The 24,788-nt window shown below is 36.2% G+C and overlaps 1 protein-coding gene across 1 annotated transcript in view; it reads left to right on the top strand.

Annotated features, from left to right (window-relative positions):
• Positions 1-24,788, top strand: part of slit1a (slit homolog 1a (Drosophila)) — an 80,361-nt gene that overhangs the window by 13,074 nt on the left and 42,499 nt on the right. The window lies entirely within an intron of this gene.

Genomic DNA, 24,788 nt, shown 5'->3' on the forward strand with positions numbered 1-24,788 from the left:
TTCTAATTTCTTTTAGGAAACTTTTAGGAAATAATATATTTTGATGCAGTTTTACTATTGATTTTATTTTTTTTTAGTTGTACTAGCATAGCACTGTTGGATTAATATACCTTTCAAAAGTTTGAGGGTCAGTAAGATTTGTTTATAATTTTGTCTCTTCTGCTCACCAAGACTGCATTTATTTGATCAAATATTTGATATACAGTAAAAATAGTGAAATTTTATTCCAACGTAAAACAGCTGTTTTCTCTGTGAATATATAGTAAAATGTAATTTATTTCTGTGATCAAAGCTGAATTTTCAGCATCATTACTCCAGTCTTCAGTGTCACATGATCCTTCTAATCATTCTAATATGATGATTTGATGATCAAGAAACATTTATGATTATGATCACTGTTGAAAACAGTTGTGCTGCTTCAGATCTCTGTGGAAACTGTCACATTTTATTTTTTCAGGATTCTTTGATGAATAGAAAGTTTGAAATAGAATATTTTGTAGCATTATAAATGTCTTTACTGTAACTTTTGATCAATTTAATGTGTTCTTGATGAATAAAATATTAATTTTTTGACCCCAGACTCCAAACTTTTGAACGGTAGTGTGTATATTTTACATTAATCAGTACGACAGATAGTGAGACGTGTGACAAAGATGATCAAAGACAGTCCAATCAGTGCATGAGACTTAAATTATGTCTTCATAAAACAACAAATATGTCAAAACATCAAGGAAAATTTAATTCTTCATATCAAAATATGATTCCCCCTTTAAAATGAGCAGTTAGTTGACTCGTGATGTGTTTCATGTAACAAATGTTGAGGTTTGTGTGTGACTTTTTAAAGCTGTTTTTGTCTTCATGCCGATAAGCAGTTTGCTTTCCGTGTGCACTTATAGAAAACATGAGATGAAGCATATAGCAGTTTAAAACCATGTAAAGAAAGGGAACAATATGCATAGAAGACCTCTTAATATATGTTGTTAGACTTCATCTAAATTAGCAGATTCAAGCCATTCACGTCAACTTTTAGGTTTAGTATAAATGAACCTTTTAAGTTGCCTTATTATAGACATTGGTTTGAAATTTCCAAAGAGAATCAAGTTGCTCTAATAGCGTTCATAGATCCGTGTCGATTTGCTATATGGTTACAGCACTGTTTATGAGAGCAAGTTTGCACGGATTTTTTTAATCAAAATCAGTTTCTGGAAGATCTTCATTTTCAGCAAAGAGACGCTCTGCAGTCTGATCATCACTCTTTGTTCCTGTTTCCAGTCGTTCAAGGTGGATCTTTATGTTGTTGCTGTTTTTTAATGATTTACGCAACCGAGACTCCACAAACCCATCTGAGGGAAGCCAGAGAGACATTTTTAAAAACATGCTGAAATATTCAGAACGAGTGGGACGTGGAAATGAATAACAGAGAGAGAGAGAGAGAGAGAGAGAGAGAGAGATGAAAAGAGGACAAACACAGACAGAATTCTCCATGTATGTACAAGCGATTCTATATTTCGCTGTCATCCATTATTCATAGGCAGGAGAGGCTGTGTGAAATATTCACAATGAAGAGCCGTCAGCAGGAGTGACGTTTCAGTGTTTCAGAGAAGGAGACACAGCCTCCCTCTGGGCCCATGCTGCACAACCGGCTCTTTCTCATAATAACCTGCCCTGTTAAACACATACTTCCAGAAATGATGGATTGATATGACATGCAGAAGTCATTACACCGTTTTCTGGAGAAAAAAAAGTAAGCGATTGAGAATTGTTGGCAGTGCAGACATCTTTATTCAGCGAGACACAGGGAAAAAAGAGGACGGCTCCATTTCCTACAAACCCGACAACTGGATTATTTTGAATTAATATTAATATTATATTTTGAAGTTTGAATTATAATCAAACTAAAAAATATAAATAAAAGCTTTAAAGCTCTTGAATCTATATAAATTATTCATTAAATGAATTCAGTTAGACAGATATTTTATTTCAGCTGCCTTTTCAAAACATTTGTGGCAACTGTGATGTTTTTTCCTGCCTTTTAAATGTGTTTAAAGAGGACCTATTATGCACAAAGTCTTGATGTTGTTTTTGGGCTCTACTAGAACAGGTTTTCCTGCTTGAATGTCATTATTTTCCTCATATTCTCCATTGTTGCAGCTCCTCTCTTCCTAGTCTGTCAGTAACGCTCTGTTTAGTTCCTGTCTCTATGAAGCCCCTCCTTCTGAAAAGCACAATGTGCTCTGATTGGTTGGCTGGAGCAGTGTGTTGTGATTGGTGTTTGGGAAATGTCCTGCCCCTTACCATAACCGCCAGTTTCAACACACAACTAACTAACTCAACCAGGCCCCGCCCCTTTATCCTGCTTATAAATTATGTAAATGAGGAATATTGTGAAGAAAACTCAAGATGGAGGCGTTTCAGGGAGTTCAGAACTATGGCAGGACAATTGCTAGAATGTATTGCCAAAGCATTGCAAGTAAATCTAGAACAAATGAAAACAAAAGATAAAAAGTGAGTTCCCTCACTAAAGCTGTGAAGTTATCTTGTACCTTTGTATTTTTGTCTGATTTTCAAATACTTTTGCTCAAAATCAAAGTTTGCAATGTTGTGATTCTTCTCGTAGCTGGTTGCTTGATTCATGGCTTATAACGCTTTAATGAAAACGTTTTTAAAAATCCCTATGGGAAAAATGAATGGAAAACATACAGAACCAACAGCACTGGAAAAGTGGGCGGGCACTAATGCACATATTGTTTCTGAAGTCGGAGCAAATTATTGTTTAATTTTGGAAAGAATCTCCTCCTAATTTCCTCATTGCTCTGTCTCTGGCTCTCTCTCACTGTACTCCCATATTTTGTTGTAGTTAAATCTGTTTTTAGGACCAAATAACATTCAAGTTTACTTTGCTTTTTTGTAGTTTCAGTCAAATAAGTCAGATAATTCTCTGTTAGTTAGTCATAAACTCGGGAACAAACCCTGAGTTGACAGGGAACCTTATCACTCTATAAAATGTTGGGTTAAATGTTTGCTGGGTAGTTTTATTTAACTAAACTATTGTTTAAAAATTACTATATGGCTGACTTAAAATGAACCCAAAATACGTTGGAAATTAAAAATCAGACATAATTACTACAGGCAACAATAATAATCAAAAGGTGAACATTTATTAATAAGCAATTTAATAAATGTTTATTGTTTAAGTATTATTTATTAAACTTATTAATACATTTTCATTTATTAAACATATTAATAAATGTTAATTTCCAACATACAGTTGCAAGAAAAAGTATGTGAACCACTTGCAGAATCTGTGAAAATGTTAATAATTTTAACAAAATAAGGGAGATCATACAATTTTTTCTGAAGAACAGAGCTCAGTTTAACTGCTCAGAATAAACAAGAGACTCATGAACAACCATCACACAACAAACAAACAGTCGTAGATCATCCAGGTAACCACACACAGTATTAAGAATCAGTGGTTCACATACTTATGAATGGGGTTATTTTAATAAATTCAGCTATTTTTTTTTGTCTTATGGATTATATGTAAACATCTTTTATGTAAAATATCTTACTCAGGACAGTACTAAATAAAAAATAACATGCATTTTGTATGATCTCTCTTACTTTGTTAAAATTTTGCACATTTTCACAGATTCTGCAAGTGGTTCACATACTTTTTCTTGCAACTGTACTTTGGGTTCATCTTAAGTGAGCAATATAGTAATTTTTTAAAAATAGTTGAGTTAAATAAAACTGCCCAGTAGGTTGGGCAAACATTTAACCCAACCGCTGGGTTTGTCCATTTTCATCCCAACTTGGGTTGTTTTTAACCCAGCATTTTTTAGAGTGTAGTATCAAGTGTTGTGAGACAGCTGGACCCGAGTTTGTTCAACACTCTTTGTGCAACACTAGACAAAAAGTCAGCTTGTACAGTGTGATGCAAGTTTCCCTCAAAGTAGTCAGACCACAGAAAACAACACCGTAAGACGAAAAACAAGGCCTTTTTTGGTGTGTTTGTGACATCGTTTTCATGACTGATCAGTCTAGTGTGATTCTAGTGTAGTTTTCGGTGGTGAAAGCATTCATATTACTGTCTTTGTGAGCAGGAGCATGTGGGAGGCTGGCAGCGACTACAGGTGAACCCTGCAGAGACGCACACAGCTTTCCCCGGCTGCGGGAATAACTGTGCCCTTGTTCTTGGCCCAGTTAGACAGGAAAGCAGTGGCTTTGACTCAATGCACCGCTTTGAATGTATGGCAGCAACTGAAGAACGAACGCTATTCTCCCAAACAGACAAATATTGTGATATAAGAGGCTGTATGTGCTGAAGCGCTCACATCCCCTGAAGCGCGGAGATGATAAAGAGTACGCGGAGGTTAGATTGTGTGCTATTCACACTCAAGCCTGTTCCTATAGAGCTGGAATAAATCCAGGGGAAAGTTTCCACGGGCGACTGGCTTTCAGAAATCTCTAAAGGTAAAAGATACTTGAGAGACGATTGAGTCTGCCTTCTTGGCTGAGACGTGATGGGAGAAATCTCTTTAGTGCCTTGGATGAAATTATGGCAGGCTTCCAATTATAAAAATCATTCCTTCCGAGCGGCACAAAACACATCTCTGTTTTACGCATTAGTATGTAGATCTGCGCCGATCGCAGAAAGCGTGTGTATGCGGTTTATCCATGGTGAGGTCTCGAGCAGGAGTGGGAATGGTATAGAAGGGTTTGTTAACAACTCCATTAACTCTTTCCACACCATTGACAAATTTTTCTGTCATTTATGACACAATGCTTCTGATGAGTTTTTCCGGCTTTTTTGTTGAAGCGACTGTGAAGCTTTGATGGACTCGATCTACTCCATCTGTGATCATCGCTCTGAATCCCATCCGGACAAAATCAGGATTTTCTCAGCTTTTGTTTGAAATGTTGTTTTTTTTTTTTTTTTTTTTTTTGAAAAAACTCACATTCAAAAACCCACATTCAAAAAAGCATGCATAAAGCTGAAATGAAATGTTCATCATATTTATTGTTATTCTTTATTTTAAATGCATTCACTTCCTCAGGAACCCAGAGCATGAATGCAATATTTGCATTTGCTTTTGTAGATTGACTACGAGAAGTAAGAATTGTCTGACTTGACAGCTCTTTTTTGGCCGCGACTCTCGTCTACATTCGAGGCGTGTTGTTTGGCATCTCAAATGAGCCAAGAGTGTCTCCGAACATATAAGCATCTTCACTGCGATGGGAATGGCCAAGGACAGCATATCGTCTTTGAATGCTTTTTATGCATCAACCTGTTCTTTGTGGAAGGCGTATTCCCATTTGAAATGAAGTGTAAACTGGATGTTTTATGAAGGTCAGTCTTTGCATTGCCTAAAACTGTCCTTCATTCTCTTTCCCAACTCCTCTCTTCCTCAAACCAACCCCTAAAAACACACTGATGTTTGTTTCACTATATTAGTGAAGACATCTCATAGACTTACATTGTTTTTCTGTCAGATTATTGCTCTCTCTTAAACATAACCCTCACAGAAACCTGTGCAAAACACTAGACTTAAATCGAAACATGATTTACAATTCATGAGGTCCTGCTCACTAGTCAAACAGGTTTCACTATATTAGTGCAGAATAGTCATGATATTTTAGAAGTATATTCACACATTTTGAATACTTTTTTTTTTTTTTTAAACAATGGCCTTATTTATTGGTTGTTGTTAGTTTAATTGAATATTTACATTGCACTAATTTTGTCGATGATCTTATTACATTCACTGAGCCAAATTATGGACATAATTTGCACCTTCATGCATTGAACTACTTTTTGTGTTAAAAAGCTTATGAAAATTTCTGTTTATACATTTTGTGATTGATTGGATCAATTGTCATGATATCATGAATCATCCTCTGATTCTGAGCTTCTAGCAACTCTTTGAATAGTATAGATCTTAATGCATATAAATGGAGTCCTAACTGTCATTAGAGTATTAGTAGACTGTTAGTTTAGGGTTAGTAGAATAAGTTAACTTACTTCTAGTCAGTAGAATGTTTGAAGTGGACCATCGAAATAAAGCTTTATCCCCAAATGTCCATCAATTCCACCATTTTGTTCAGAGAATGTCAAAAAAAAAAAAAAAAAATGCTTAAATCAACTAAAGTAGTCCAGAGTAAATATTCAATTATCATGACAAACAAATACATAAATATTGGCAAAGATTTCATATGAAGCCACATGTATGTGTAAAATAGTTTCCTTCTGCACTATTAAGGGTCCAGCTGACATATGCTGTGTTGACATGCCTTTTCTAGACCAGCACAGCTTCTGTATATCCTTAGACAGACAATAAACAGAAGGCTGAGATCCGGCTGAGCCGAAACGGGAATGTACATGTAGTGCGTATGCGGTGTCGCAACAGTTCTGTTTGTCCAAGTGCACACTTGATAACTGGACTCCATGAGATGTTGCAGTTGTTGTTTGTGTTTGTCATGAGACTATGCTATAGGCAAGAGCCTTCAGGGCAACATACTACTACATTTTCTAGACCTAATATTCAACCCAATCAATCCAACTAATCTCTCCATTTGCCATATTCAAGTCTCCATCATTTGATGGGGTTGAGGTCAGTTTTAGGCACCCAGGGATATTCATGAATAAGCAATGACTCCACTATTGCTTTTCAGTGACATGTATGGTGAACGGTACAATAAGTTGTTAAGGGATAGTGAGTGGACTTGGTGAATACAGTTAGCTTCTCACTGTGAATTGTATTGCTGCTTGAATTTGTTGGTCTTGTTTGGTTCTTTCGGAAGTTTGTGTTTAAATTGCCCAGATTTTTAGAAGAATAAAGGGTTGCTTATCTTGCTGTGAAGGAGTCATGCTGTTAGTAACTTTGAAAGAATCTATAGAATGTCTAGACAATGTTCTGAGAACGTTTCCTGTTATCAGGAAAGTACATTTTTCAAGTATATTTCATGCCAACTGCTTCTGTATATAGTTTGTATATATGCTTTCATGTTTTCAAAAAGAAAGTGTGCTGTTAGAAAACTGAAATAGCATAAATCACAAGTGCTATTCTTCAAGAAAAGGTTATGAAATAATTGTTGAGCGGCAGACTATACAGATGCAGCTGAAGAAATGAAGACGTGTAGAGGAGAACCCAGGGGCTTTTTCAGAGGGTTAGATCTGTAAGAGCCTTCCCTTCTGCTTGTGTTTCTAAGTCAGAGCAATGCCACCTCTTGTCTAAGTGAAAGAGCCTGGCCTTTCCTCGCACCATGGGCTTTCCCAGGCTGCCATTGTTCTCGGTCTCCAAGTGATAGGCCTTGCAATGTCACCAAGGAGATCGGGGACCTGCATGTTTGATTTTGGGTCAGGCGTGATAAAGAATGGCACAATGGGGCCTGGCATGTCCTGAAACTCCTCTGCCATTTAGTAGCCCATTCTTCCCCCTCTTGCGTCCTTCAAGGCCTTTATTATGAAGACTAGCAAAGAGCGTCAGACTAGTAGAAGATCGGTTAGACCACCACAATCATGCAGAGTGCATGGGTAACACTTTACAATAAGGTTTCATTAGTTAATGCAATGCAAATGCAAAATACTTAGACCTCAAACCAGATTTATTAATGAAAGCACAAAATTTCTTTGTAATCAGTATATTTCACTTTATGATATACAGCGATGATGCTCGTCATTGTAATTCTGTTCTGTGTGCATCCATTATGTTTCCAACCAAAGGAGCACAAACACTCAAGGCTAAACAGTAACAGAGCCCTTTATAATCATGTTTTGGCCTTGGTTCAACATCTCGAGACCTTACAGCTTCCAGAAACAATGCAAGTAATGAGTGATCTGGTTTGAGAAACGTCATTGTAAAACTCTGTGCAATGTTAGTTCAGATGACCTTTAAGAGTGTTGCTGTAAACGTCATATAAATTCCCGCTTCGGCTCGGCCGGATCTCAACCTTCAGTTTATTGTCTGTATATGGATATACAGAAGCTGTGCTGGTCCAGAAAAGGCATGTCAACACAGTTAATGTCAGCTGGACCCTAAATAGTGCAGAAGGAAACTATTTTACACATACATGTGGCTTCATATGAAATCCTGGCCAATATTTATGTATTATGTATTATAAAATATAAATATATTTACTCTGGACTACTTCAGGTGATATAAGCATATTTTTTCTGACATTCTCTGAGCAAAATGGTGGAATTGATGGACATCTGGGGATAAAGCTTTATTTCAATAGTCCACTTTAGAAATTCTACTATCTACAAGTAATTTTGCAACTCCATGTCAACTAACTCTCATTGGAGTATTAGTAGACTGTCTGCTCAATATCTGCTAACACTTTATTTTGATGCTCCACTAACAGACTTTCTACTGACTATAAGTAACTTTGGTCAACTTATCCCACTAACCCCATTAGATCAGTAGCCCTATCATGTGGCACTGCGGAGCAGCTATTGTTTTAGTTGGTGTTTTTACCAACACATTCTGAAATAATGTACAGAGGCTTTTCATTGATCAAAATGCGTCAATGTGATTTAAGAAGTGTCTTTTGAAAGAAGTGTTTATTGATTGAAGATGCACATAATGGACTTACGGTCCATTGTGTTCCACGGCTCTTGGTAATTTACAGACACTTCTGCATGCAACCTAGATTACAGTGCTTTTGGGAAACGCTCCATCAGTGTTGGGTAAGTTACTCTAAAAAATGAATAATTACTAGCTACTAATTACATCTTCAACAGTGTAATTAGATTACTGTACTAATTACTCTCTCTAAAAAGTACTAATTACTTTATGAATCCCATATCAATCCCGACCAGTTGAACAACACAAGAATAGACACGAAACTGCTCTTTTAATTCTTTCAAATAAATGTAAAATGTTATATGTAATATAAAATATAAAAATGTAATATAAAATGTTAGTTAATGTTATTGCATTGGACTAAAATTTACTGACTTTGCTCACACAGGATATAACAACATCCCAAATTTTTTGGGATCATTTTTGTACTTTTTTGGGATTTTTTTTCCACCTTGTTACACTAGTGATGATCCAGGTCAAAAATGACCAGCCTCAGAAAATAGCTTATAAAACTCTTGTTATGTTAGTTTATCACCAAATATTGGATTCAATCTTTTTGCCAAATTGTTTTCTTTCAGTTAGGACAGGGTTGGTATTTAATTTTGAAACTGATTGTTCGTAGGCCTCATTGATCTGAGCCTATGTTGCATCAGGCAAAGGGGAGGCAGCTTTATAGTTTGTTTTCAATGAGAGTGATGATCATTGTGCTGGAAAATATAGTAGAGATACTATATCTACTCTCAACTCTAAACCTAAACCCAACACTGACCCTAATCAAATTCTTAACCAGTTTATATATACAGGAGGTTTGTTGGAGGAACATTGTTTAACAGGCTTCATTATTACTTTATAACAAAACTGTATAACATGATTGAAGAGTTTAATAATAAAATGCCTTTAAAAAACGGACAAAAGAAGGAACACACAGAGGAATTGTTTGAGATCAAGAAATGGCTTTTGTTTTGTTCTTGTCGAAATCTTAGTTCTTTAACTCTAATTTCTTTTTCAATTCTAATGCGCGAACTCTCCCTACACTCTGACAGTGTGACATCTGTGTAGAATATGCTGGTCTGTGAACGGCTGCTCCATTCATTTTGGATTTGTTACAAAAACATGTGATGCAGAGGAACATCCTGCCATCAAAGTATTACAGTTGAGGGGTTTTATATTCTCCACTCCATTATGTACAGAAAATATGCTCCTCAACTTTGAGTTACTCCCTGTGTGAAATGAAACTGTTCTACAGATGTTACTTATGTGCACAAACCAGGTCAAAATAAATGCTTACGACTTTTATGACATACAGACGTTCATTTTCTGTTGCTCTTTGGACTTGCTTATTATTCTGAAGTCTGTTCACTTCATCTAGTCTGTCACATAAGTTTAATTTTGTGCAATCAGTTACATTTCTCAGAGTTAAAACAATAGCGGTCCTGGGACAGAGCCTTGAGGGACACCATACACTTGTTTGCCCAAATAGTTTAAATGTGTGTTTGTTAATGAACATCACTGTAGATCAAAGATACTTGTATGAATACAATGATTATGTTTACTCCTTCAGCCAGTGTTTATTACTGTGTCAGTTTCATTCAGGCAAAGAATATTTAAACAATGATCTGGAAAGATTTAAAGAATATTTGAGCTATGCCAAATGCTTAAACTGTTATGTTTAAAAGTGTTAAGGTCAAATGAGTTGTTAAGCTGTTAAGGTCATTACAGATTCACAGCTTGTAAGAACAAATGGCTTCAATATAAAGTAACTATATTTTACAAACTGCTGAACAATAAATAGATCTACTAAGATCTGCTAAATATTACACATTTGAACAGTTCTCCAGGAAATGTAGGATATTTCTGTCGTATGAATTGATGTTCTCACACATAACTTCATCAACATTTCACAACGTTCTTAATGATTAGGCAAAAACATATATTAATATGTATCCAAAAATACAGGTTGAAGGTTTGAGAAATAAAGTGATACAATTTTGTGTAGTGATTAGACTGTATGGAGCCACACATTTTGTCACAAAAAGCTGTCTGGCAATTTATACTGTTCCTATGTGCTGGTACCTTGTAAATGCGACTTTGGCTGCGTTCTAAATAGTGAACTTGATGTGCGTTTATATTCTTGCACAGGCGTTCGCATTCTGGTGAAGTCTAGGGTTTGCTATTTGTCATTTTAGATTACAGAATGATGTTCTTTAGATTTCAGAATGATGCCCTCTTTGCGCCCTCAGTACTCTCAAAAGTTGCACGAAGCCAGTTTAAATCTGTTCATCATATAAAGCAATAAACCGTTCAGTTCATTTGAATTTATTTTACGATCTTTTATGAACTTTTTAAAGTTTGAAAGTGTTGTTTGCCTTTACTTTCAATGAACAAAAATGATGAGAGAATATTAAAAATATCTTTATTCGTAGTCTGAAGATGAACGAAAGCCTTGTGGGTTTGGAAGGGCATGAGGGTGAGTAACTGATGACAGAATTTACATTTTTGAGTGAAATATCCCTTTAAGTATTCTTCCCAACTCTATAAGGGAAATCACGACACATCATTGATTCCGCAAAGATAAGTGACTTGCTGAGAAGTGGAGTCACGGTGGCAATGTGGTTTTTGGAGTTTCTGTCGCTCATCTACACTGAGAAGCGGATGAAGCTTCTGTTAATAAATAAAGTGTGTTTGGAAATGAGAGCAGCTCTCTGTAGGTTTGCTTTGAGACTGGCTAATCTAGGGCTGCATCAGTGGATGCTGGAGAAGTGATAGAACTGGAGGTGATTTCACACCAATACTATTGATCTCTTATTTATGGAAGCTTTTCTGCCACGGAATAAAAATGGTAATTGTGACTTTATATCTCACAATTCTGAGATGTAAACTCTGAATTGCTAGAAAATAGTCACAATTTTGATAAACTCATAATTGTAAAAAAAAAAGACAGAATTGTGAGAAGTCTGAATTACGAGATATTGATTCAGAATTGCTCGCAATTATGAGAAAAAAGTCAGAATTGCGACAAACAGAATTATGAGGAAAAAAGTCTGATTTGCGACAAACTTGCAATTGCGATAAAATGTCTGAATTGTAACAAACTCTCAATTGTGAGAAAAAAGTCAGAATTGTAACATATAAACAGAATTGTGAGAGAAAAAACTCAGAATTGCAACAAACTCACAATTGTGAGAAAAAAGTCTGAATTTCGACATATAAAATTAGAATTGTGAGGAAAAAAGTCAGAATTGCAAGATATTAATTTAGAATTGCGAGAAAAAAATCTGAATTGCAACAAATTCGCAATTGCTATTAAAAAAGTCTGAATTGCGACAAACTCACAATTGTGAGAAAAAAATATGAATTTTGACAAACTCGCAATTGTGAGAAAAAAGTCTGAATTGTGACAAACAGAATTGTGAGAAAAAATTCAGAATTGCAAGATATTAATTTAGTATTGCGAGAAAAAAATCTGAATTGTGACATATAAACTCAGAATTGTGTGAAAAAGTCAGAATTGCAAGATATTAATTTAGAAATGTGAGAAAAAATCTGAATTGCAACAAACTCGCAATTGTGAGACAAAAATCTGAATTTCGACATATAAACTCAGAATTGTGTGAAAAAGTCAGGATTGTGAGGAAAAAGTCAGAATTGCACCAAACTTGCGATTAAAAAAGTGAATTGCGACAGACTCAGAATTGTGAGGGAAAAAAAGTCAGAATTGCAAGATGTAAACTCGAAATTGTGGGGAAAAATAATCAGAACTGTGAGATGAAGTCGCAATTATCTTTTTTAATTATTATTTTTTTAATTCTGTGGTGGAAAAAAGCTTCCGTATTTATTTCCCCTCCCACTGTTTGTTTCTTATGCTTTCTTTTTATGCACAGCACTCGACTCATAAAAGCAAATACTGCGATAAGAAATAAGAAAAGTAGGCAACCAAATAGAGAACTTACTTGCATCTCATGTGCAAAACAAATATTAAAAACGTCTCTGTGAATCATTGCATGTTTAGCCGTGCGTTCGGAATGACCATTTTGCTGCAGTTTCCCCACTGCAGACACATCAGCGATTCTGCCCTACTTCTGAAGTGTTAAAGAGAGGACAAGGACATGAGTTTGCTCCTAATGTTCCACTTCTCTGAAAGTCTTTACAGACTTAACCTTGATCAAACCGCCAACATGCTCCAGTGATATTAATTACACAGAAAGGAAAGTCTTAAAATATTTAGAGACTCTGTTTGGAGCATTAAGATCTGAGGAATTCCAGCGAGACACAACAACCAGATGACCAAAGAGAATGGTGAATGTTGCTGTCACGGCTGGGCTGATCCACGTCTCGCTTACACACAGTAAACGGGCTACATTAGAGTCCAAACGGATACTGCTTAGATGGTGTATATCATGTGACTGACTGTCTGACGATATCCAGACACTCAGATTTGCCCTGTATAGCAGAGCTCACATGAGCGGATTGCATTATCATTGACTTTTGATGTAATTGCATGGCTGTTTTCAGTGTAGTAGTGCTTGAATGCTGTTATTTCTGCTTTTCCACTAATGGCACCTTCTATTGTCTGAGCTCTACTTCAGACACCATCCGACTCTCACTGGATTTGACCATTTTCACCACAAAACAGCCTAATTCATATTCAGAAAGACCATCCGCATTTCAAAAGATACGGGAAACAAAGAGTCAGTGAAGTGTGTGTTATGGTGCATTAACCTGTATTCTTTTATATGTTCATGTGAGTGCAAGAATGTGTGCGTTAATGGGAGACGAGTTAACACATTCTCAAAAATGTCTCCACGTCTACCTTCCAATTATTCCATTTTACCCATCTCATGCTGCCCGGTAACCCATTGCCTTGTCGCCCTTTCATTCGCCTTTGCAAACACTGAAAGCTAAAGAGGAAAAAGCCAAATCCATGAGCAAATATTAGCCAAGCGACACAAAGGCATTCCAGAGCGGCTTGTTGTCCTCTGGCTCCCTGACTCATCCTTAACCTCTCGTAGGGCTGCTCTCTCTCTCTTTCGTGTGAAGCACGGTTACCTTATTTAAACCTTGTCCATCACACCATCTAAAACATTGCAATCTATTCTAAGTGTCCGTACATGTGAAAAGCAGATTCACTACTTCTGAATGCAGCCCAGGTTCATTGTGGCGACATTTCAGCAAAATATCACGTTACGTATTGCACGTTTTGTGACACTTTCAAAGTGAAATGCCTGTTTTATGCAAAACAGATGAACGTGATCTGGCATCCATAACATTGGTTGTTGTACGTAATGCAGCAGTTCAGACATTAAATGTCCGGTGACTTAAAATACATATATAATAAAAATGAGGCAATACTGTACATAAAATATCAAAAGCAAGTCATTTTATGGTTTTATTAAGTATTTTAACAACACTGTTAAAATACTTAATGTAATAATATATATAATATAAACATAATCAACTTATATACATGATGTATTCTAACAAATGCCTGCAGAGGGCGCCAGCGGTCTGGTGATTGTTGTTGTTACACTTTACAGCAGATCAAATCCTTTTTTTAATATTGGCCAAACAGCATTTAATTCAAATGTCCACTTAATCTTTAATATTTGGCCACTTCTTTACGATAGAAATTCTGCAGCCACCGTAATTTCTTGAACAAGAACATGTGAACATCAAAACATACAAACTCAGAGTGAAGGTTTAAACTATTATTTTAAAAACGCCATGAACAGTTTGCATATTTAGAAAGATATTCTTCTGTGTTAGTGTAGGTTTATAAATGATAGCACTGTGCTGTGCTATATTATGATTTTTAAATTGTTTTAACATATTGTGCAGCCTTAGAAAATGATCTAGTCATGCGGATGAACCGCATGACTAGATTCTGGTCCGTGGAAAGCACCATTTCTGGTATTTAATTGAACCCAAACAGCCCTTCACTAATCATCTTGTAATTAATGTCCCTTCAGTTCTACTTTCTGAGTATGACTTGTCATATGCAGTAAAAGACAGAACAATATAATGCAAGCACAAACTCAACAAACTTCCTTCCACAAACTCAACTCAGTCATGCTGATATCATGACACAGCTTTTCACCTCGACGAGCTCTCGTCACACCCCTAGTATTTATTAAAGTAACTTTATCCCTTAAAACTCATCTTTGATCACCAAAATGACATATTTAAACGTTTTCCTGTGAAAAAAATTTCTTCATGCCTTAAAATAGCTTGAATGTAACTCTACACCCTTGCTTCATTTAGTATACGCAGAACTATGAATATGCTAATTAGTCCCACCTTTCCAGAAGAGGGTGGAGCTTTAACAGCTCGCGCTTCGGTCGCTCAACAACAACAAAGCTGGAGAATCTCACGCAGCCAAAATGAGGATTGTCAGTAACGGTGTTCAGCCTTACATTGTTCAAACCGGAGTCGGACACTGATGGAGAGACTCAGGAAGAAGTTACAACTTTTAGAATGAAACTGGACGTTTCTGAACAGTTAGTGGATAAATTAATGTAGTTGCTGTGGAGTTGATTCAACTCATCCACTAGCATGTGCCATCATGTTAATCTTTTGTGCAAATCCAGCATTGAATTGACCCTCGTTTGTGAAGCAGTCCGGCGTAAAATGACGGCATGACAACAACACTCTACTACAACAACTCTTCCTCTTCTCTAAAGCAGCCCAACATGGACTTTGTTGTGTGTTCTTAGGGGTGGGGTTTATGTAAATTTTAGGGTTAGTGATGTCACCAACCCAGGAAGAAGCTCGTTGTAGTCCCTACCAGCCGTTTGTTGTAGTCCTTAAACAGTGATTTCTGTAAAAGAAAATATCTCCCTTTGCATTGAACTTTGAGTGTCGTAACTTTGCAGATGTTGTTTATGCTCAAACAGCAACATTACACACTAACTAAAGTTAAAAAAGTCAAATCATAATCAACCACCCCTTAAAAACAACACATAGACATATAAACAACATTTAAAACTTGATTTTCACCACAGGGGGACTTTAATCAATAATTTCCCCTGTAATCACAGTTTGCATGAGAAGTAATGAAAATTGTTGGTGTTTTACTACCTCTACCTTTTTGGAGTTTTGCAAAGATGTAGGTAGAGGCTTGTTTTTCCAATGCGGCTGTGTTGTCTAAATGTCATTGTAACTGACAGGGAATGTTTTAGTATTGCAGATGAGCAAAGACTCTATCATCCAGTGGTTGTACTCTTGGGAAGGTGGGCTGTACCCATGACACATTTACACAGCAGTTTTCACATAACTCCTGTGAAGAAATGTCCAACCCAGGAGCAGCGCTGCCATTGTGCAGCAGACACGTAACCCTGATCAAACCGCCCCTCTTTATTTAGTCTGTCACCCTTGGCCTGGGGTCTAAATGCCGTTCCCATCGCTGTCAGGGGCTGAAGATGGATTGGTCCGGCCGGGCCCCCCTGGAGCCGTGTTTGCCTGAGGAAGTCCTGAGGTGCAGAGGTCAGTGTGGTGGACGGCGGGGGGCGCAGATGATGTCCACGCTTTATTGAGAGCTCTTGCTGCCTATTCACACACCAGCATGGCTTCCCAAAGAGGGAAGGTTGTAAATGCCTCAGAAGAAACAAAGATAACCCGACGCCCATCCCCGCTGGCAGGGGCTCAGTGAGATTGGATTGTATTGATTGTGTTGTGAGCTGAAGCCCTGCAGACATGAGCTGTGATTGCTGCTGTCTCTGCTGACGCTGGTCTTCGCTTTCAAATCCATTTCTATAATGTAACAGAAATGTTTCTGAACTCAGTGTGGTTCTATACAGGACTCTGGGGTTCTTGGCTCAATTTTAAAGAACCCTTTATGCCAAAAAAGGCTCTATATAAGGAGAAATGTCACGGATTGTGATTATTTTCTTCGCTTCGATGGTTGAAATGACTTGATCTCTTCAGTAATATTTCATGTTAAAAGAGAGACTGAAAAAGAGACTCTTGTTTTCGCAGAAATCTTCCTCGTCTCGGTCCGTGACTTCATCTTTACAGACACAGATGCGAACTGGGACTGAAATACATTCATTTTTGTTGTTAAATTTTGATCCTCTTGCAAATCGTAAGTCCTTTCGCATATCTGCCGTTCTAAAGATCTCAATATATATATATATATATATATATATATAGTCAAGTCAAATTTTATTTATAGAGCACAAATTTTACATAATCGTAGTTTTAATTTTAATTTAATTTTTAGTCATTTAATTATGTGGTTTTGTCATTTTTTTTTATATTGCTATATAGGTTTAATTTATTTTTGTTTCAATTTTAGTTAACAATAATAACCCTGAGAAATATATATATAGTTTTATTAATATTATTAATAGCTTTTATTTTTATATTTTTAGTTTTCATGTTAATTTTACTTTTATTTTTTATTAATTTTAATATGTGCTTTTGTCATTTTATTAGTTTTTTTTAATATTGTTAAATATTTAGGTTTAATTATTATTTTAGTTTTAGGGTTTTTTTTTTTTATTTCCAGTTTATGTAATTTTAAAGCATAATAATTTTAATGCTTGAACTTAAACTTATTTCAATTTATTGCCAAGGCAACATTTCTAATTTACGTTTTTCAAATAATATTTATATTTTATTTTATTTCAGCTTTATTTCAATTAAAAGAAATGTCTTTATTAGTTTTAGTTTTAGTTAACAATAATAACTCTGACATATATATATATATATATATATATATATATATATATATATATATATATATATATATATATATATATATATATATAATATATATATATAGAGTTATTATTGTTAACTAAAACTAAATGTCTTTATATAGTGTCATATTTTTATTCTTTAATTGAATTATTATGTGTCTTGTTGTAGTATTTATATGTTTGTGTATATATATATATATATATAGGGAGGAGGAGGAGGAGGTTTCTGAGAGAAGAGAGAGGTTTGGTTTTCTGCAGGATACTGTGGGAGTTTGGAAGTATGAAAACATTAACATTGCTGAAAAAAGTGATCATGAGAGACTCTCACATACTGACTCTTGTCTGTTCCTGCTCCATTGTTCCTGAATACACACACACACACACACACACACACACACACACACACACTCAGTTCCAGCTGGGTACCTTGGTCTCCTAGCAACCTTCACCTCAGTAATTTGACTGGCGGCACCTACGGTGAGGAATCATTGATTCACAAAGCCTCAGGACATTTATATTACACCCGCAGAAACAGACGCAGAGACGAGACCTTTAGATTTCTGTGGGCCATGAATAAATCGCTGCTGTATTTCAGGCCGACATCACATTATTTGCTTGGCTGTATGTCAACATGAGCGAAAGATAATAGTGCTGTTCGTTAGCGGGTGTAACGATACAGTCATGTCACGATTCAATTAGATACATGATTCCTTACTCTCATAATACCTTAAACAAAGACAAAATAATGTTAAAATGGCATTTTTAAAAAATATTACTTCTAGGACATATGATAAACAGTTAATAAAAAGTACTGTTCATTAAAATGCAAAATGTGGTATTACATTATGAATGGACTTGAATTGAAACATACAGAGTTATGTTCGACACATATGCCTACACACCATTAAAAAGTTCACTTCAGAATTAAAATTTCCTGATAATTCACTCACCCCCATGTCATCCAAGATGTTTGTCTTTCTTCAGTCGAAAAGAAATGAAGGTTTTTGAGGAAAACATTCCAGGATTTTTCTCCATATAGTGGACTTCACTGGGGTTCAACGGGTTGAAGGTCCAAATGTCAGTTTCAGTGCAGCTTCAAAGAGCTCTACATGATCCCAGACGAGGAATAAGAGTCTTATCTAGAGAAACCATCGGCCATTTTCTAAAAAAAAAAAAAAAAAAAAACATTATATACTTTTTAACCACAAATGCTCATCTTGCACTGCTCTGTGATGCACGCATTACGTAATCACGTTGGAAAGGTCACGTGTGACATAGGCAGAAGTACCGCGGTAGGGTGAAAATCTCGAATATGCTTTGATTGGTCAGCTGGAGCAGTGTGTTGTGATTGGTGTTCGGGAAATGTCCTGTCCCTTACCATAACCGCCAGTTTCAACACACTACAAACTACCTCAACCAGGCCCCGCCCCTTTATTCTGCAAATGAATTATTTATATGAGGAATATTGTGAAGAAAACTCAAGACTACAATGGAGGCGTTTCAGGGAGTTCAGAAACACTGACACTGATACAGAGAATACACACACGTCATGCTCACACTTCTGATGTTAGTTTGACTTGTGAAATATTCTCTTGCCTTTTAAAATATGTGGGTCGGCAGTTTAATCATCTGTATTTTCAATTATTAAAATGTATTATTGGTCTATTACATGTTTATTACATGGTAACCCAACAGTCACCAATTATCATAAGACAATATTGGGTAACATTTTATTTTAGTGTCCTTGTTACATGTCCTTACTATACTTATAACCCTAATCTTAACCCTATAGCAAGTGCATGTAGTTAATTAACATGTATTTAATTGCGTAATTACACTGTAACAAGGACACCTCAATATTACTGTCACAGGATCAGTTTCACAGTTTACCTGAAACCCAACGGTCTTCGTAAGTTGTGTGTGTGCTGATAACATCACTGAAAATGATGGTGTCCTCTGTCATCTAAAGATAACGACCTGTGAAGCTTTATGAACCGAAAGAGAGCCAATCACTGGCCTCTGACCGCAATCCACCCGACTCATTACCCATGGTGCACTGCAAGCCTAGAAAGAGACGAGCTCACTGTGTGTGTGTGTCTGTGTAAAAGAGTGTGTGTTTGTACAGAAGCCTTCTATCTATATTTATTTATTTAGTCCTCATGCGCTCCTCTCTGTTCCCTAAAGTGTGTCAGGAGAGTGACACACATAATAGCCCACATACACACACACACACACAGGTACACACATCAACACAAGAGTCTGTCATACGTGCTTTTAGTGCCAGATTCTTTTGCACTGCTGAGTTCAATAGGAATATTTTCATGCCGTCGGGAGACGATGTGTGTGTTCGTCTGATTTACCAAACACAATCAACAACATAAAACTACCTGACAAACCTGGCTTTGAATATTCATATTTTGTACATCAAAAGCCAGAAGGAAAAGAATGCCTGAGAAAATGTGTGAGAAGAGCAGATATGAATGAATGCGGTGCCTTTACACGACTGACACTGAATAGAGCGGCACACAAAAGACACTTCACTGCCGTTAACGAGGAACGTTTCTCTCTGTCCGGCACATTTTCACATTGTTCAGTCCAACGCCGCTTTGGCTGGAAAGAGCAGAATTCATTACAGTACAATTAATCGTCCGCTGTCATAAAGTGCTGATTATATATTATGTGAGGGTTATATACAATCAATTATGTGTTTTGTATAATTTAGAGGTATGCATGAATATGCATTTACAGTATTTGCTCCATTTGTCATGCCATGTTTTTTAATTAGATGGGCATTTCCAACACATTACATTGTGGAAAATGGCAAACACAGTGTTCAGGTTGTATACATTTTAGAGGCATTTTTAAAATAATGAATATACTCTTGCCTTGGGGTAAATTGGGACATGTATTTCAGATGTTTTCAGAGAAACGTTTCATTGCTCCTTCAACTAGAGCTGCATGATTTGGGGAAAAAATCTATTTGTGATTTTTGGCTGTTCTGGTTTATAGGGCTATAATGCACAGCTAGCTGTGGATTATCCCGCTTATACCATGATCATTTGCCAACATTGAGAAGTTAAAGCTGTTATTGATGTTTGCAGCACAATATTTAACTGGAAGAGTAAAAATGAGGGTTATTTTCGGCAATTAGATTTAGCGTTCTGTCCGCTTTGAATCAGACACAGAGATTAAAGGGTTAGTTCACCCAAAAATGAAATTTCTGTCATTAATTACTCACCCTTATATCGTTCCACAGCCGTAAGTCCTTCGTTCATCTTCAGAACACAAATTGAGATATTTTTGATAAAATCCGATGGCTCAGTGAGGCCTACATAGGGAGCAATAACACTCCCTTTTTCAATGCCCAGAAAGCTACTAAAGACATATTTAAATCAGTTCATGTGACTACAGTGGTTCAACTTTAATATTATAAAGCGACGAGAATACTTTTTGTGCACCAAAAATAACAAAATACCGACTTTATTCAACAATATCTAATGATGGGCAATTTTAAAAGCTTTATGAATTGTTTGTTTTGAATCAGTGGTTCGGAGCGCCAAAATCGCATGATTTCAGTAAACGAGGCTTCATTACGTCATAAGTGTTTTGACACTTCAATAGTTCACGTGACTCTGGCAGTTTGATACGTGCTCCGAACTACATGAGGGTGAGTAATTAATGACAGAATTTTCATTTTTGGGTGAACTAACCCTTTAAGTAGTGCAATAAGATTAAATTTATTTGAATAAATGAATTATAGCATTTATTTGAATGAACTCTTTCTCTGCCATCAACAGAATTTTCTGGCAATCCCTGTTTTCACTGTTATATGGTAGGGGACGCTATTACGCATCTTCTGAACGAGTACAGAATCTCCTGATCAAAACACAGGTGAAGAAGAAGCAGAAACAAGCAATAAAAACATTGCTGATGCACATTGTAGTCTTTGAAAAAACATGATTTTTTCAGCTTTTTGTTCAAAATTTTTGCCCACATTTTTAAAAGCAGAGGCTCTGTTCTTTCTTTTGATATATTGCATGTTCAGATATTCATAAAACAAATCATTCTGGGGACCATGACATTTTTGTGAAAATGATAAAAATAAATGTTTTTTCAAAAAACGCTGGCGGGGAAAGAGTTAATTATGGAGTGAGAGAGATCCGTGTGTGAACTGCCTGTGTCTGTACGGCGTCTTTAGTGAAGATGCAAGTTTCAAAAACGTCAAAAACATTGATAAAACAGTTACTCCCTTTGTTGCTGAGAAATAGTGAGTAGAGAAGCTATTTTATTAATATAAGTTGCGGGGTAGCGTTGACAAGTTTCTCTGCTCTTGAATGTTTCTGCATGTGCAAACTCCCATCTTTATGTGTGTGTTTTTGGTCCCCATGAGGAAACAAGCTTATAAATCATACTAAACGATGTTTTTATGAAAATGTAAAAATGCAGAATGTTTTCTGTGATGGCTAGGTTTAGGGGTAGTGTAAGAGGAGAGAATATACAGTTTGTACAGTATAAAAACCATTATGTCTATGGAGAGAGTCCCCGTAAAACATGGAAACCCAACGTGTGTGTGTGTGTGCGTGTGTGTGTGTGTGTGCACCTTGCATCCAATCAGAAACGAGTATTCAGACAGATATTGTCTATATATTGATAATAAAATAATTTGATCAAAAGACATGTCCCTGAACTGCCCGTATGATCTGAGATGATCACAGGATGGATGTGTTGAGAGGTCTGATGTATTTCTCTCATGTCTTGTGTGATTGTTTTTTTCTGCTGTCGTTCAGTATGTCGAGGACAGAAAACAGTATTTTTGGCGTTGTTGTTTCTGTTCACTCATCTGGCCCATTGTACGTCAACCTGACTGAACTTTGCACGTCATTTGCACAATGCTGGTTTTCTTTTTCATGGGTATTCTTTTTTTGTAAAGGTTTATATTTATTTTTACACTTCAGAATGGCTCTTGCAGTGCTGAACCTCACATACGAGCACGATGGGAGTAAATCACGATGAAGAAAGCTGAGGCAGTCTTTCATTGTTGGTCTGAATCTGGAGGGAATGAAAGCTATTTGCGTTGTCTCTGTGGTTACTGGACTTCCTCGGGAGGCTTCCAGACCATTCCCTGAGAGAGACAGAGTCTGCAATAATGAGATGAAGAGAGACATTCCTAATTCTGTGTTATTACAGACAGCATATACTATTAGACGAAGTGTTGGGTCATATTCTGAAAGTTTGGAGTATTACATTAGTTTTGAACCGGCCTTTTTTGAGATAAATCAGTCATGGATTCAGTTAAATAAATAACTAACACTGAAGACTGAAGTAATGATGCTGAAAATTCAGCTTTGATCACAGGAATAAATTACACTTTACTATATATTCACATAGAAAACAGCTGATTTACATTGGAATAATATTTCACTGTTATACTGTATTTTTGCTCAAATAAAAGCAGCTTTGGTGAGCAGAAGAGACTTCTTTCAAAAACATTATAAAGTCTCACTGACCCCAAACTTTGACTGGTAGTGTGTGAATAATGAGCCGAGGCTGGTGGATGTGCAGCGATCACTGCTGAAACCTGTGTGGCCTCGTGTGTCACATCCGTTAAGAGCCAGACACTCTAACAAACACTCATTAGTTCTGCCTGCTTTAATCGCACTCACACACACACACACACACACACACACACACACCCTCTCTCAACCCTTAATCTACAGCTAGAAAAAACACTGGAGTCGTGTCAGGAAATGATCTGTGCTGCTCTTCATATCAGCAGCAGTAAAAGCTCAGTAAATAGCTGGATGAAAGTGAGTGTTATAAGAGAAAGGAACTGCCAGTGTGTTTTCCTCTCATTAGTCTGTTTAGAGATACGCAATTAGCCTCTTAAACACAAGCGTGTAATCCGCTCAGATTACCCAGAGAGCTTTGTGCTCGGCAGACGATCACTTTAGAGCATGAAAACAGGATTTAGGATGATGCTTTTCAGCTGCTTTTGCGTCGCCTGCTATGACATGTCTGTCTTCATTTTGATTTTCAAAAATGCTCTCAGTTTGTTCACACTGCGTATGCTTTGTTTCACATCTGAAACAAAGAACACTGACAGTTTTTCAGCACATGATGCATAAGCCTTGTACAATATGCAGCAGTTTCATTTACCTTTTGTTTTTCAGGTAGATCATCATTACAGCGGTTTTATGTCTTTCCACTATAATTCAACAAAAATGAACATTCTGTTGTCATTTACTGGCCCTCCTGTCGTTTCAAACCCGTACGACTTCATGTCTTGTAGCACAAAAAGAGAATAGTGCTAGGTGGCTCTTTCCATGCAAACTGAAAAGATCTTCCTCAAAAGAACAATTGCTCATGAAGCAAATATCTGCAGTTTTCTCATGTACTCAGAAGGCTTAGATAACAAAAACTATACGAAAGAAAAACATTTTTGTTACTTGAAATGAAATAAAATAAAATATAAAAAATTTAAACTTATTTTATTTAGCTAGTTTTTGAAAAACTTTTTTTTTTTGTTGTGCTAAGTATACTACAAATACATTTACATATTTATGTGCTTAATAGAAATACCCTGCAATTGTACTTTTGGTATATAAACTGGTAAACTTAAAGTCTGCTTAATTGGATCAACTAATTTTGTACTTTGTCCAACTAAAGATATACTGAAGTATATTTGATTGTGCTAAAGTGCAACTACTGCGAGTGTAATTTAGGTACACTTTAAATATCTTGCATTTAAAGACTAATATTATACAAAGATCACACAATCTTTATTAATAGTGATATTAACACACTTTTTTAGGCATAATATTGAGAAATGTGCATTGTGCAATAAAGAAAAACTACAAATAATGTTTAATTATAATTTTGTATCAGTAAGTGTTAAGTGATGTGTCAATAAAAATGTTAATAGATTTGTAAGATAATACCTTGACACTTGCATCACATAACCAGCTCCATTTGTGTGGCTTTTCTGATGTAGTAAACTTGCTCAGTAGCTCACCTGGTACAGCAGTGCACTTTTGATACGAGTCCCGTGAAACACGAGTCACCATAAAAGAGCTCAAAGAAGCAAGTTAAAATGCCATGCTTGCTTCAGCAAAAGCATTTTATGTCACATTTGCTTTTGTTAACTATCTGTATGTTTAGAGTTTTAGTGTAGGTGCTATTTATTTATTTATTTATTTATTTATTTTTTTGCATACTGGACATAAAAAGTATATACACTGGAGACACTGGAGCTGCAAAACGCCATTGTATTGGCACCAATAGTCTGTATGGTCTGCTTAGGCATGCAGTGCATTAGGGAAATGCAGCTCCAGTGTCTACAGTGAATACTTACAACATTGATTGTCACTAACTGACAAAATGTTCAATGAACAATGAGTAAGATATATCTATCTATCTGCATTAATTTTAGAATTTTAAACCATACTAGCAATGTGCTAATTCATGTTTCAAAAAATGTTAGCAGTGTGTTAAATCATGCTAGGAA

The sequence above is a fragment of the Ctenopharyngodon idella genome, chromosome 13, assembly GCF_019924925.1.
Source record: "Ctenopharyngodon idella isolate HZGC_01 chromosome 13, HZGC01, whole genome shotgun sequence".
NCBI classification, from domain to species: domain Eukaryota; kingdom Metazoa; phylum Chordata; class Actinopteri; order Cypriniformes; family Xenocyprididae; genus Ctenopharyngodon; species Ctenopharyngodon idella.